We start from the raw sequence: 13,584 nt of genomic DNA, 5'->3' as shown, positions 1-13,584 counted from the left end.
TATTTTTTAAGTAATCTCTACACCCAACTTGGGGCTTGAACTCACAACCCCAAGATGAAGAGTTGCACACTCCCGCGACTGAGCCAGCCAGGTGTCTCCCCCACTTCCTTGCTTTCATTGAAAACCTGTACAAGGCATTGAGGGATTGTCAGTCCTGTGCACAGTCGGGGGGGGGGAGTATAGTTGTCTGTTTATCTCCATATCAGGTGCTATTTATAGAGATATCAACAGAGTGCTGTGAGAGCAGAGGTGGAGTGATTACTAGGGGCAGCATGGTGGGTGACGGGGAAGACTTGACAGCGAAAATGGTGCTGGAGCTGAATCTTGAAGTTGGGTGGCAGTTTGGCGGTTAAGAAGGGAGGAAAGGTACTTTGGAAAGACAACAGGTGTGCAAAGGAACAGACTCATGGAAGTCTCCGTTTCCTCTGGGGAAGAATGGGAAGTGTTACAAAGTAGGAAGCGGGGGAGAATGGGCAGTTGTTGAGGGTGAGAGATGAGGCTGGAATGGAAAGTTGAGTCTCCGTTCATAAAGGGCTAAGGAATAACGTAGGCAGAAGAAGGCGCTAGATATTTTCAAGGCAGAGAAATGATATAAACAGTGTGGGGCTTTTTAAGAGAAGCCTGACTCTGGCAGCAGCATGACAGGTCATTTCCAGGGAGGCTGGGCCGCAGCAGAAGTGGGGCCATACGTAGCTGATTTTAGTTTGTCTAGGATGACAGAAGGAAGGAGAGCAGGCGAAAGCCTTCTCAAAAGCAAGTTTGGTTCTGGAAACAAACACCGGATATTGCATGAAAGTTGGAGTGGTGATCCACTTCTCCCGCAGCTCAAGTCAAACCTGACCCCATGTTGTGCAACAGTTTGTGTTTGGCTGGGTATTTCCTGGGACTGGTCAGGCACTGCAGCAGGAGGCCCGTGGAGTGGCCAGGAGTCCAGCAGCCTCAGGTGCCTGTCAGTGATAAGAGGGAGAGAAAAAGCCCGTTTAGCTGGGGGTTGGGCCTCTTTGAAATTCTGTGGGCTGCCGTACCTGGCCCATCTTTACATGACTCTTTTTTTTTTATTTTAAAGATTTTATTTATTTATTCAACAGAGATAGAGACAGCCAGCGAGAGAGGGAACACAAGCAGGGGGAGTGGGAGAGGAAGAAGCAGGCTCATAGCGGAGGAGCCTGATGTGGGGCTCGATCCCATAACGCCAGGATCACGCCCTGAGCCGAAGGCAGACGCTTAACCGCTGTGCCACCCAGGCGCCCCTTTACATGACTCTTTACAGACACACTTGGAGTGTGGACCTCCGTCTGTGTTGGAGTGTTGGCATTTGACACTGTTGATGACTTCGCCTGCCTTTTTAAAAGGTTCTCCTCTGTTAGCTTCCGTGAGGGCATTTCTCGGTTTTCCTGTACCCGATTGCTGTTTGTGTGCCTTTTGCTGGGTCTTTTCTTTTTTCTGACTCTACCACTGGCAGTTTCCTAAGGGGCGAGGCAATGTAGTGATGTGGGAGGAACGTGGGCTTTGGATCCAGGCGGGTTTGGGTTAAAATCCAAGTTCCTTCATTTACCAGCTGAGTGACTTGGAGCAGGTTACTTACTTTCTCTGAGCTTCCATTTTCTCACCTGTAGAATGGGGACAGTACTATCTCCCACATAAAATTACGAGGATTAAATGGAGTGGCAGATGTAAAACTCCTAACAGTGCAGGCACATAAACCCACAATACAGATGTAGCTGGCGCTATTACACTGCTCCTGACCGTTTTTTCTTTTTTTCCCCCTCTAGCCGGTTCTTTGATGCCCGTCTTTCTTTGAAATTGCAAACTCCCACATCTGCCTTCTACTCCTTAAGAATCTCTCAATGTTTTCAGGTGTTATTTTTTATTGTGATAAAGAACATAAAATACCAAATCTACCCTCTTAGCAAATTTTTACATGTACAGCAGAATATTAACTGTGTGCACATTTGTTGTACAGCACATCTCTAGAACTTTCTCATCTTGCGTGACTGAAACTCTATACCGGTTGAACAGCAACTCCCCCCCCCCCACCCCGCATTGGCAACCACCACTTTACTTTCTGCTTCTGTGGATGTAATTGCTTTACATACCTCATGTAAGTGGAATCATGCAGTATTTGCCCTTCTGTGTCCAGCTGACTTCCCTGCACCTAATGTCCTCAAGGTTCATCTATGTTGTAGCATGTGACAGGATTTCCTTCCTTTTTTTTTTAAGGCTGAATAATATTCCACTGTATGTATTTAAAAAAAATCTCAATTTTTTGGTCTATTTTTCAACTGCCTGCAGGACTTCTGTACTTGGATATCGCCTCAAACTCAGTACTTTCAAAACCAAGCTTAGACTTGGCTTTCCTCCTTGATTCCCCATTTTTGACAGTGGTGCTCACATTCTTCTAGTCTCCTACATCAGAAACCCTGGAGACATCTCTGGCTTCTCTCTCTGCCTCAACCCGCATTTTCAGTCTGTCATCGATGGTCCTTTGTTTCTTCAGAATTTCTCTTAAATTTGCGCTTTCCTCTTTGCTCCCTTTGCCATGACTCTGGTCCAGTCACTTATCTCCTCATGCCTGAACCACTGCAGCTGCCTCATATTTTGTTTCCTGTGCTTCCTATTACCAAAAAGTAGGACAGACCTTTTATTTTTTAAAAAAATTTTTAAGTTTATTTATTTTAAGTAATCTCTACACCCAACATGGAGCTCAAACCTATGGCCCCGAGATCAAGAGTCGCACACCCCTCTGACTGAGCCAGTCAGGTGCCCCATGACAGACTTTTGTGTTCTGCCCACCCACCCGTCCCCCGACTCTTCCAGGCTCATCTCACATAATTTCCTAGAACACACTTCCAGCTGCAGACAGACCCATCTCCTCATGGTATCTCGAAGCACCTCATTCAGTCTCTCCTGCTGCCATGTGTTCAGCAGTTCTCTTTACCTGGAACACCCTTGTTCTGTATACTTGACTGGAACCTATCCATCCCTTCCAGCCTCACTTTAGGCTTTCTTCTTCATGAAGACTTCTTGGATTATCATTGTCCAAAGCTGCTGTATCACTTTCCTACATGGTAGTTTTGTCTTCCCGTCGAAATTATATGCTTTTTGAGGGGACCACTCTGTAGACGTTCCATTTCCATAACTCCCACAGTACTTAGCCCAGACCTAGCCAGGTTGAAGTGCTCATCGCAGAGCACTTACAAGGTATGGTGACCGAAGTGAGCCATTCTTTCATTTGACAGGTAGAGTTGAGCACCCACCGTGTGTGCTGTGCTGGCCACTGGGATCTGGGGATAAACCGCACAGTGAGGAGACCAGTTATCTTATACACAAGCACACACAATATTGGTTGGTGGAGTGAATTTGAGGAAGCCAGGTCAGACTCTGAGAACAAATGACAAAAAGAGGGAGACTTTAGAAAATAGGCATAAATGAAGCAATAATTTATTGAGTATCCCCTGATGTTGATTTATTCTGGGTATTAGGGATACACCAGAGAATGGGGCCAAGTCTCTTCCCTTGTGAAGAGCTTATGTTCTAACATTTAAAGGCGTTTTAAAAATGAACACTTACTGTTGAGTGAAGCCCATCTGCAGGAGGTCAGCAGTGAAGGAGTTAATACACTTGTGGGGCTCTAGGCTTGGTTGAAGCAGATGGTTTCTCTACCCTAGGGAGTGTTTTTAAGGGGGATTAGAGGACAGGGCTGAGGAGGGCCTGAGACCTCTCTCTCTCACCCCATAGCACGCACACCTGCTGTTCTGGCGCCTGGTGAGCAATGTAACTTGTCCCCCACTTGGTCGGCACTTATTTGCACGCTTGCAAGTGTGGCTTTAGGGCTGGCTGTATGCTTCTGGCCTTCTTTTCCTTTCACGATTTTTATTTATTGTCCTACGTCGGTGAAGTCCCATTTTAATTTAACAGATGTTCGGACTTGTCTGTGTTCCTCTGGTTCACGTCTATTTTTACATAATTGTAATCCTGGCGTGTGTGTGTGTGTGTGTGTGTGTGTGTGTGTGTGTGTTTTCTAATCTAGGTTTTGTGTGTGTGTGTGATAAAATACACATAACATAAAATTTACCATTGTAATTGTTTTAAAGATTTTTTTAAATTTATTCATTTGAGAGAGACCAGGAGCAGGAGCAGAGGGGTGGGTCAGAGGGAGAGGGAGAAGCAGACTCCCTGCTGAGCAGGGAGCCCCATGCATCTCCACCCCAGGACTCTGGGATCAGGACCTGAGTTGAAGGAGACGTCTCACTGACCAAGCCAGCCAGGTGCCCCTCATTGTAACTGTTTTGAAGTGTACAGTTCAGGGGCACCTGGGTGGCTCAGTTGGTTAAGCGTCTGACTCTTGATCTCAGCTCAGGCCTCCATCTCATGGTCGTGGGTTCGAGCCCTGAGTTGAGCTCCACACTGGGCGTGGAGCCTACTAAATAAATGAAGAAAGTTAGTTCATGGACATTACATACATCTGCAGCGTTGTGCAACCATCATGACTGTCTAACTCCAGAACCTTTTCATGACTCCAGCTGGAAACCCTGTACCCATTAAGCAGTCACTCCCCACTCCCTCCCCTCCCTCAGCCCCTGGCAGCCACTGATCTGCTTTCTGACTTGCCTATTCTCAATCTTTCATATAAATGGAATCCTATAACGTGGCCTTTTGTGTCTGGCTTTTTTCACTTAACATATACCTATATGTTTGCATGCCTTTTTCATGTAACATTGTAAAGATTTTTTTTTTAACTGTTTCCCTATAGTCATTATAAGTCAAGTTATAATGTTGATAGTGGCTTCAGTTAGCCATTTTCTTAATTGTTGAATGCTTGAATTGACTCCAAGTTGTTGTTGTCTAAAAACTGCTGCAAGGGACATCTCCCTGACTATGGCCTGCCATCTTTCAGAGGACTCTGTGTTGCATACCAGCTGCAGAGGAACCATTGTCCTTGATTAGGATAGTGTGGCCTGTTACCCAACTCTGGGGGAGAACAGTCAAGTAATGAATTTTATATTGAAGGGAGCATTATACTTTGCAACAGAAGAGCTTGATCACCAGGGAATGGCAGGGAAAAGAAAGGTTTTTTTTCTTCCTACTGTCTAGAATTCTCTGACACTGCCTCCACCCTCTTGGGTGTAGGAAGGAACTGATTATAGCAGTTGAAGATGAAATGTTTTATTCATTTATTCATTCAACAAAAATTTGTGTGCCTACTATATGCCAGACGTTTGAAACTTTCCAGTGGGTTGAGCCTGGCTGAGCAGGACCTTTTACTCCACCTGCCTTTGATACTGCATGGGGGCAAGATGAGGACCTGCTTCCTGGGTAATCAAGACGATTTAGAGTCCTAAACCGTATGGAACCTTATTACCTCATGGTCTAACGCCTCAAGATTTGGTACCATAGATAGCAATGACACCTTAATTTGGGCTGTTCACTCCAGGGGATTTCAAAGCCAGGCTGAGACTCCTCATACCCGGCTACTCTTGTTTCCCACTGTGACAGAGACCTGGCTGCTAGGAGTTATGCCACCGGGCGTGTGTCCTCATAGTGGTTTTGTTGATAATATCATGGGTAAGGTAGCAAGGGGAGGGTGCTGTTGACTGGGTATAAAGGCTTTAGGCACTTTATTATCGTAATGCTACTGTTCTCATGCTCTGGGTGGGGGTTGGAGTATCACAGACTCAGAGTTTAGCCCAGATATATCTGGGGTCAGTGCTGCTAGGGCCTTCCTGTCTTCTGGCAGACTGTCTCCCTTCCTTTTTCTCCTTATTGACCTATTTTTAAAAATAGTCTTAATTTCTCTCTCCCCTGCTGGGCAAATAATGACCACTTAAGGCCATTCAGGGCCACACTATGCCTCTAAAACCCAGTGCTGAGTGGAGAAAACACTTGAGACAATTGCCAGATCTTCACAGTTTACTTAGGAAAGTGCTAAAACTCTGCATTGTTGATTTGGGGTGAGAAGCACAGAGGCTAGTGAGAGCCCCCGGAGTTAGGCCTCCTCTCTGCCTGCTTCCGCTACTGCCTGTTGGTTTTCTTACACTGTCAGAATTTGATCTGTTATGTGTCTGTATCTTCAGATGTGTTTTCCTGCCTAGTGTACTTGAAAACCTGTCGAGCACTCCCCTCTCAGGAAGGGGGCAGGGGAGAGAGGTCTTAGACCATCAGGAGTAGTAAGGATTTCGCTCTTTCTCTCTCCCTAGACCCTGGAGTTAACTGAACCGGCCTTGAGTTACTGACCGGCCGTGTGTTTGTGTTTCAGTGGGCTGGCTTTACTGACTGAGACACAAAAGCCCAAAGCACAAGCCATTCCCACAAGCCTAACATTTTCATATTTCTTTCTCTGCCAAAGAATCTTTGGTTAGGGTTGAGAGTAACTAGTCTGTCTGTGGAAATACCAAAGCCTTTTGTTTGCCAGAAGAAAAGGGCTTTTGATTAAGGCCTCCTTCTCATTTTTTTCTTTTCCTTAAGCTGCTGTGGGAAGACCTCAGAGCCTGTGAAGGTACTGTGTTTGAGGGGTTTAGGGGAAGGAGAGATAGCTAAATAGAACCAGGAGAGACTTAGTCAGGTTTTACCACCCGTTTTGCAGAGGTGGAAAAAAGGAAACAACAAAATTTGTCCCATTTTTGGTGAGTGCTTTTGCTAGACTTACTTTCTTCCTGTCTTTTCTGAACTGCATCCAAAATAGTAGTTCCCCAAGGACCTGCACTGCTGATGACCTTAAAGCCCACATTGTCACTTAGTTTGACTATAGGCACGTTACTTACCCTTCCTCTTTAAGCCAGAATTTCTCAGCTTATAACACGAGGATTATAATTGTGCTATTTCCATAGAGTGGTAATGTGAATCAAGTGAGGTAATTATGTAAAAAGGACTTAGAACAGTGTCTGGCACAAAGTGCGTGCTCAGGAAATACTGACTAGTTCTGTAAATATTACTACTACTGTCTGTCTACTACAAATGCTGAGTGTAGCTTTATCTTCCTGATTTCCAATGTTGCTTCCAAAGACTGTCAGGCCTTTGTCTTTTTAGAATAAAAAGGAGGCAAACATTCCCATCAGGAATGATCTTTTTATCAGTCAACTGAGGCAAAGATTTATTCTCTATGTGGACACATCTTGGAGGTTTAGTGTCTCCATAGTTGGATATCAGCAAGGATTCCTTTTCATTACGGGGAACTTTTATTAGTACTGTTTGGCAAAAACAGTCCTTATTTGTGGAGTGGGCATGGGTCATGACTACAAGAGGTCATCTGGTTTCTTGGTCTTTGTCTGAGGGTAGCGAGGTTTCTTGTGCTCCAGGAGAGCCTGAACTGAGCTACAGAGCAGAGGCCCTGGTCTTCCAAATATATGGTAGTGAGAGAAGCAGGAAAAGGAAATTTCAGTAGGGAAAGGGAGCATCCTCAGGGCTGGTCTGGCCCCAGTGACAGTAGTACCAGGGCTGGGGAGTGTCATTAATGGTGCCCCTGAGCAAGTGTCCGGCCACTGCATCTCCCCGCCATCGATAAGAGACCTGCTGAGCCACCCGCCCCAAGCAAGCCTCTGGGCTATTTTATAAGCTTGCTACCTCCTTTCCCAAGTCTGGGGGTGGCTCAGGAGTAACACAGAAATGTAAGTCAGTTGTCTCTTTCTTGGCCTTTTCTGTTTTGTCTTTAGCTTTTAGGAAGGGTTTCCATGTCTGCCCTGTCTTCCCCACAGGGCCAAGTCTCATCTTACCTCTTGCAAGAGGTTAGATCCTAAAGTCAGCATATAAAGTGAAAATCCCAAATAATCAAAATCATCTTGGAAAAATACCTTAAATGACCCACAAATCAAAGTATATAAACACGGCTTTGTGTGTATGCCGGGACAGAGTTAGAACACCATATGAAGTAGTTGGCTTGTAAGTAGGGGACATTTCATATGAAAAAATAAGTATTCTCAAACACTAGAATCATACTGAGTATTCAAGGTGCCCACAGTGTAAGAGGCACATGGGAACCAAGACTTGCTCACGTCTCAGATCCCCGCACTCTCTCTCACGTTCACCCTGGTGCATAACCTTGTCTTAGTGCACAACCTCGCTGAGTGGATGCTTGAGCAGACCTCTGTGTGTATTTAAATTTTTGCTCTCTCTGGTCAGATTTGTGCAGTTAAACGCAAGTGTGTTGTGATTCTCCTGTATCTTTTTTTGCTTTCTGTTTTTATTTCTTCTGTTTTTTAAATCCTTATTTTCTTCTCCTGTTTTATAGCTCTCAGCAATTTTTTCTCTTGTTCAGAATGCTGATTTGTATGTTTGCCTTTTGCATTTCTTAATTTTCAGTGTTCAGGATTCTTTAAAGGAGGCTGGGAGAGAGCGAGTGGCTGGGGGTGGGGGACACCCTTAAGAGTCTTCATTTAAGTTCTGTAGTCCCAGCTTCCACTTTCTTCCTCTTGGGTCCTCCACTAAGTTGTGATTATTATCCCTTGCATAGGAGGCCTTTTCTTTCCTTTATTTTCTTCCTGTTTTAGGCCATCTTTTTCTGTAGGAAATTACTGCTTAGGTTAGGCCAGTTAGAACTGCATTGACATTTTACCCACTAAGCATCAGTGGTTTAGCTCTAGAGGTTTAGTGCGTTCTGGGATCAACCCCAAATTCATAGTATCATAAAGAGGTAGATGAGGAAGAGCCCACCCAGAGACGTTAAAGGACACTTTCCTCAAGTGACACAGCTGCTTAATGACAAGATGAAACCATGACCCAGGTTTCTCTGAATCACGTTGCTTGCCTTTGAAGCCTTGGAGGGGAACAGTCCTTTGAAAGACCCTTTAACTGTTTTTACACCCTGCTTTTTGGGGGAATTGTGACTTCTTTTGTTTAATTTTATTTCAGTTCCTTTCCTTAACAAAAACGCCAGCCAATATGAACTACAAGAGGGTTAAAATGTGTTCTGTTTCAAAGACGTATTTGAGAATTATCTGGCATCTTTTGGGATAGTCTGGAAACTTGGAGCTGTGTTTTGATTTCCAAGACTGGGAGTCACTGTCATTGGCCTAGAGATTTGAGAGAAGGGAGATTGGTGACCATAGTTACAGGAGGACGAGGGTTTGTATCACTTGGAATCCAAAAGGATAGTTAAGGTCAACAAACATTTGTTGAATTCCATTCTTTGCAAGGTGCAGAACTAGGTGTTGAAAATACAAGCATAGTCACAGCTTTCAAGGGGCTCACACGGTCCCCTGGTTCAACTTGAGAAAAGATGGTAGTGTGTGTACTTGGGGAGATACCTCAGCAAGGCTGTAGTTTTCTCTTATCCTGATTTGGTCATAGAACTGGAAGAGATGGAGTTTCTGTTCATTTGGAGCTTGGAAAAATCTTAAAACACAAGGCACTGAATGCTAGTTTGGTCTCAAATAGGTTGAGGTGGGGTTTTCCTAGGTATCAAGGATCAGTGGTATTTACTCAGTGAAAAGGGCAGTTGGGGAAGAATGGAGCTCCTTATACCGTTTTCTTTTCTTCCTAATGTTCTTCCTTCTGGGAACTACTGGTAAGCAGTAAAGCTAGGTAATTTCTCATCCTTAAAACATTTTTTTAAACTATTTTTGTTTTGAGCATTGGGGGCGCTATCAGAAATAAGTAGCTAATAAGAAAAATGGTTTGTGAAAGATAGCCCTTGCTGCATGTAAATCAGCCGCAGTGAGGGGGGCCAGTCTATGCAGTCAGTGTTTCTTAGATACAGAGGCAGAAGGAGCTTCGGAATGGGAGGGCCTGCAGCTGTTCTGGTCTTTGTAACCCTGCCCCATTCTACCTGTTGTCAGGCTCTTGCAGCTTTTGTTGGTTCAAAATATCACATTGTCACAAAGGTCAAAGCTGCTTTCTCAATCCTAAGAAAGGAAAATGGGTTATTTTCAGCCACATATGCTGCTGCTTCACCCCAGAAAAAAAACCTAAAACAAAAAACCACCACCACCACCACCACCAAAACCCCAAAAAACCCAATAAAACAAAAACTTCAACAACCATGATTGACCTGTAGAGCCTCAGGTGTTGGGCCACCTAACAGGGTTTGTTTGTTTGTTTCTTTCTTTCTCTTTTTTAAAAATATTTTATTTATTTATTTGAGAGAGAGCCAGCACAAGCAGGGGGGAAGGGCAGAGGGAAAGGGAGAAGCAGACTCCCCACCCAGCAGGGAGCCTGACGGGGGCTCCATCCCAGGACCTTAGGATCATGACCTGAGCCGAAGGCAGACGCTTAACCGACTGAGCCACCTAGACGCCCCTCACAGGGTGTCTTATCTAGGACTTTTCTAGATTTTCATCATTTTGCTGTGCAAGGAGGGGACATCAGAGAACGGTTCAGGAACCACTCCATGTGCCATTTATAACGTTTTTATTGCTGAGAGGGGGATGGTGGTGGTGGTAGGAGCATTTGTGTGGGTAGAGCAAGGTAGGGCTGCAAGCCCCATGCCCAGTTTCTAATTGGCATTGGTAATACAACCTTTCAGAGAGTCAGCTCCATTAGGTGACTTTGTGGAAACGTCTCAGTTCTGCTCTATGCACTGTTTACTTTGCTATCTTTACCAGCAGCTGTGGTAAATGGGACAGCCTTGGCCTTCTCAAGTGCCCTTAGGCTGTTCCCAGTGACCCTCAAGTCTTAAGAATCAGTTGGGTGAGAATAATGCTGAAATCCTGTAGCTATTTGGCTCAAAAGAAAAGCTGCACTGCCATGGTGACAAAGCTCCCAGTTGAATAAGGAAAATGCCAATTTCCAAGAATCTGGGTGGTAGTTATTTTAATCAAGTTGAGAAACGGGGATCACCGAGAAGGGGATTTCCGCTGTATCTAGGCTGTCAGGGAAACAGTTATTCCCCCACTGCCTTCTATTTACAAATTCCAGGAGAGGAGCATGAAGCCTTGAGGCTGTGTCCCTGTCGTCAGTATGACGGGCAGTCCACAGAGGCCTGCTAGCAAACTGCTTTATAGTTACAGTTTTGCCTTTTAAAAATACATTATATACGAACATAATCGTAGTGCCTCATAGGTGCTACACATGCATGAACATCCTTCCCGAAATCTGCAAATACAAGAAGTTTAGAAATACGTACTTTATAAGCCTTGGCTTTTGGGGAAGCCAACTTGGGATTTCCCTTGTTACTTTGTCCAGTCAGACTCCTTGAGAGGGATGGTAAGAACGTATCTTTTTTCCCCTCCCTCTGGTTCACCCAAATTGGGGAAATTGTTGGATTCGACAACATTCTTTCCCAAATGATTCTTAAGGCATGAGGGTCACTGAGATTTATTTTTAAATTCGTAGTCTTGGGCGGAGGGAAAGCAGTTGTCCTTACTGAATCCCCTTGTGGAGGCTCTCAGCTGCCCAGACACCACCCCCACGTCTTTACTAGGCACATTCCAGCAGTCTTAAAGCCCTGGCCCTCGGGAGTGAAATTCTGGCCTGGCGTCTCACTCATGGAATCCCATGAGCTGTAGCCATGCGTGGATTAGGTGTCAGATCGAAACGCTAAAGGAACAAGTGGCCTGTGAGCTTAATATAAAACTTCCGGCTTGGTAAGGTGGTTTGGGGGCCTTACGCTTACTGAAAATTTCTTTCTGCTTTCTTGTTAGCTTTAGCCATCTTTTGATGGTCTCCTTAGCTCCCCCCAGAGTTTTCTAGGAGCATGCTGGAAGCTGTCAGAATATAAGTAGTTAACAACAGCCCCCCCCCCCGAACTTGGAGAATGATTAAACAGTGATTAAGTGATATTTTAACTTCTATTTACAGAGGAGAAATGGAAATCATCAGTAAAAGAAAAAAAAGTTAGTAGTTTTGACTGAAGTCGTCTTATCTTTCTTGGCCAGGGCTGCCTGCCCTTTTTCAGTTTCATTTTTAGCTACAAGGTGAACTCCCTCACACACTTCTTCACTGATGTCCATCTTTGTCTTTGGTCATATTTCTCTCTTTGTCCCTGCCCCCAACCTCCTTTCTTCCCCCCTTCACCTCTGCCTCTTTCCCTCCCTCTCCCATGCTGCTTTCTTGGTCAAGGAAAGCCAGTTGCACTCAGAACAGTGTTGGAGTGGGCCTCGGCTGCTCTTCTCTGTGTTCTGTTCCTTGAAAGCCTTGGGATGAAGCATGATAAGAGGTTTGGGATATTTGGAAAGCCCAAATATCTGGACTAGTGGAAGAATCACCAGATAAAGAATTGAAGATGCCTGGGTTTGAATCCCGGCTCTGCCGCTTATTAGCTGTATGATCTTGGACAAGTTACTTAATCTCTGTCAGTCTCAGTTTCCTCTTCTGTAAAATGGGGGTGATAATTCTTACTTGAAAGAGTAGGATTTAGAGAGGATTAGAGTTATGCATGGAAATATCATTGCCTGGTACACCCAAGAGGCATTTAATTATGTTTGAAAGTGGGAGCTTTGCTGAGTGATTGAAGAGGTCAGGGTTGATGGTTGCTAGTGGACTGCCTTTGGTTAGCTTTTTGCTTATTTAACTACATAATTTTAATTATATAATTCATATATTACATAAAGTTGTACTATTCTTTGCCTTTATTCTGGTTTAGTAAATATAGTGGCAACCCAAAGGAGGGCTAGGTGGGCCTTTAGTGTCCCCACTGCTGCCATCCCTCCGACCCCTGTCAGACCAGCACCCCTTACCCCAGCCACTCTAAATAAACAAATTTTAGTGCAAATTGTTTGTTATATAAATACAGCATTAAGAGTTACTAAGTTTGTGTCCACTCTTCCAACCCAATTGGTACACACAAGTCCATTTTATTAAAAATGTCTGGTTCCCTACTGTGGTACTGATACAAAGACATATTTCTCTCAGAAATGATTTGTGGCCAATTTATATAAAAGAACATACAAAACGATTTCTGAACATTTTATTTTGTCTTATTTAAGGCATTTGTAGTGGAGAAATGGGTCGTGGTTATTCTACTCTTTGTCCTTCACTAAAGTGGAATGAGCCAAGGCCAGCGGGGCCTGGCAGATCACAGGGCTTTTGCTATTCCTTTCAGTAAGCTTGGCTGAGTCTCTAGGTCTTAGAGTACTCAGCTGTTTTGGAAACTTGTTAAAAAGCATAATGTGTTGTAATACGAAAGATACTTTGAGGCTGTTTAATTAGTATCTTTTAGTATATTACTTCTTTGGGGGGAAGGCCTTAAAATCAAGTTATCTCCAGTGTGCTGTTTTTTAAAAAAATATTTTATTTATTTATTTATTTATTTATTTATTTATTTATTTATTTATTTGCGAGAGAGACAGAGGGTGGGGAAAGGAGCAGAGGGAGAGGGACAAGCAGACTCTGAGCTGAGCACAGAGCTTAATGTGGGGCCTGATCTCACAACCCTAAGATCAGGACCTGAGCCAAAATCTAGAGCCAGATGCTCAACCAACTGAGCCACTCAGACCGCCCCAGTGTGCTAAGTATTTGACAGAGCATAAGGAAATTTAAATATTTATGTCTCAACGTCTCAGAAGACAGTGGCTCAGATTGCTTCTTACCTTAGATGTTCATGAGCTGGAAGAATTAATATTGTTAGGATGGCAGTGTCCCCCAGTTGATCTACAGACGCAGTGCAGTTCCCACCAAAATCCCTGCTGGCTTTTTTGCAGAAATTGACGGGTT

General features: G+C 44.3%; 1 protein-coding gene across 18 annotated transcripts in view; it reads left to right on the top strand.

Annotated features, from left to right (window-relative positions):
- Positions 1–13,584, top strand: part of MACF1 (microtubule actin crosslinking factor 1) — a 329,876-nt gene that overhangs the window by 67,495 nt on the left and 248,797 nt on the right. The gene's annotated exons all lie outside the window — the stretch shown is intronic.

The sequence above is a fragment of the Ursus americanus genome, chromosome 33 (genome assembly GCF_024610735.1).
Source record: "Ursus americanus isolate L20-20 chromosome 33, mUrsAme1.1.p, whole genome shotgun sequence".
Taxonomy (NCBI): Eukaryota; Metazoa; Chordata; class Mammalia; order Carnivora; family Ursidae; genus Ursus; species Ursus americanus.
This window is presented reverse-complemented; position numbering and strand designations above follow the sequence as displayed.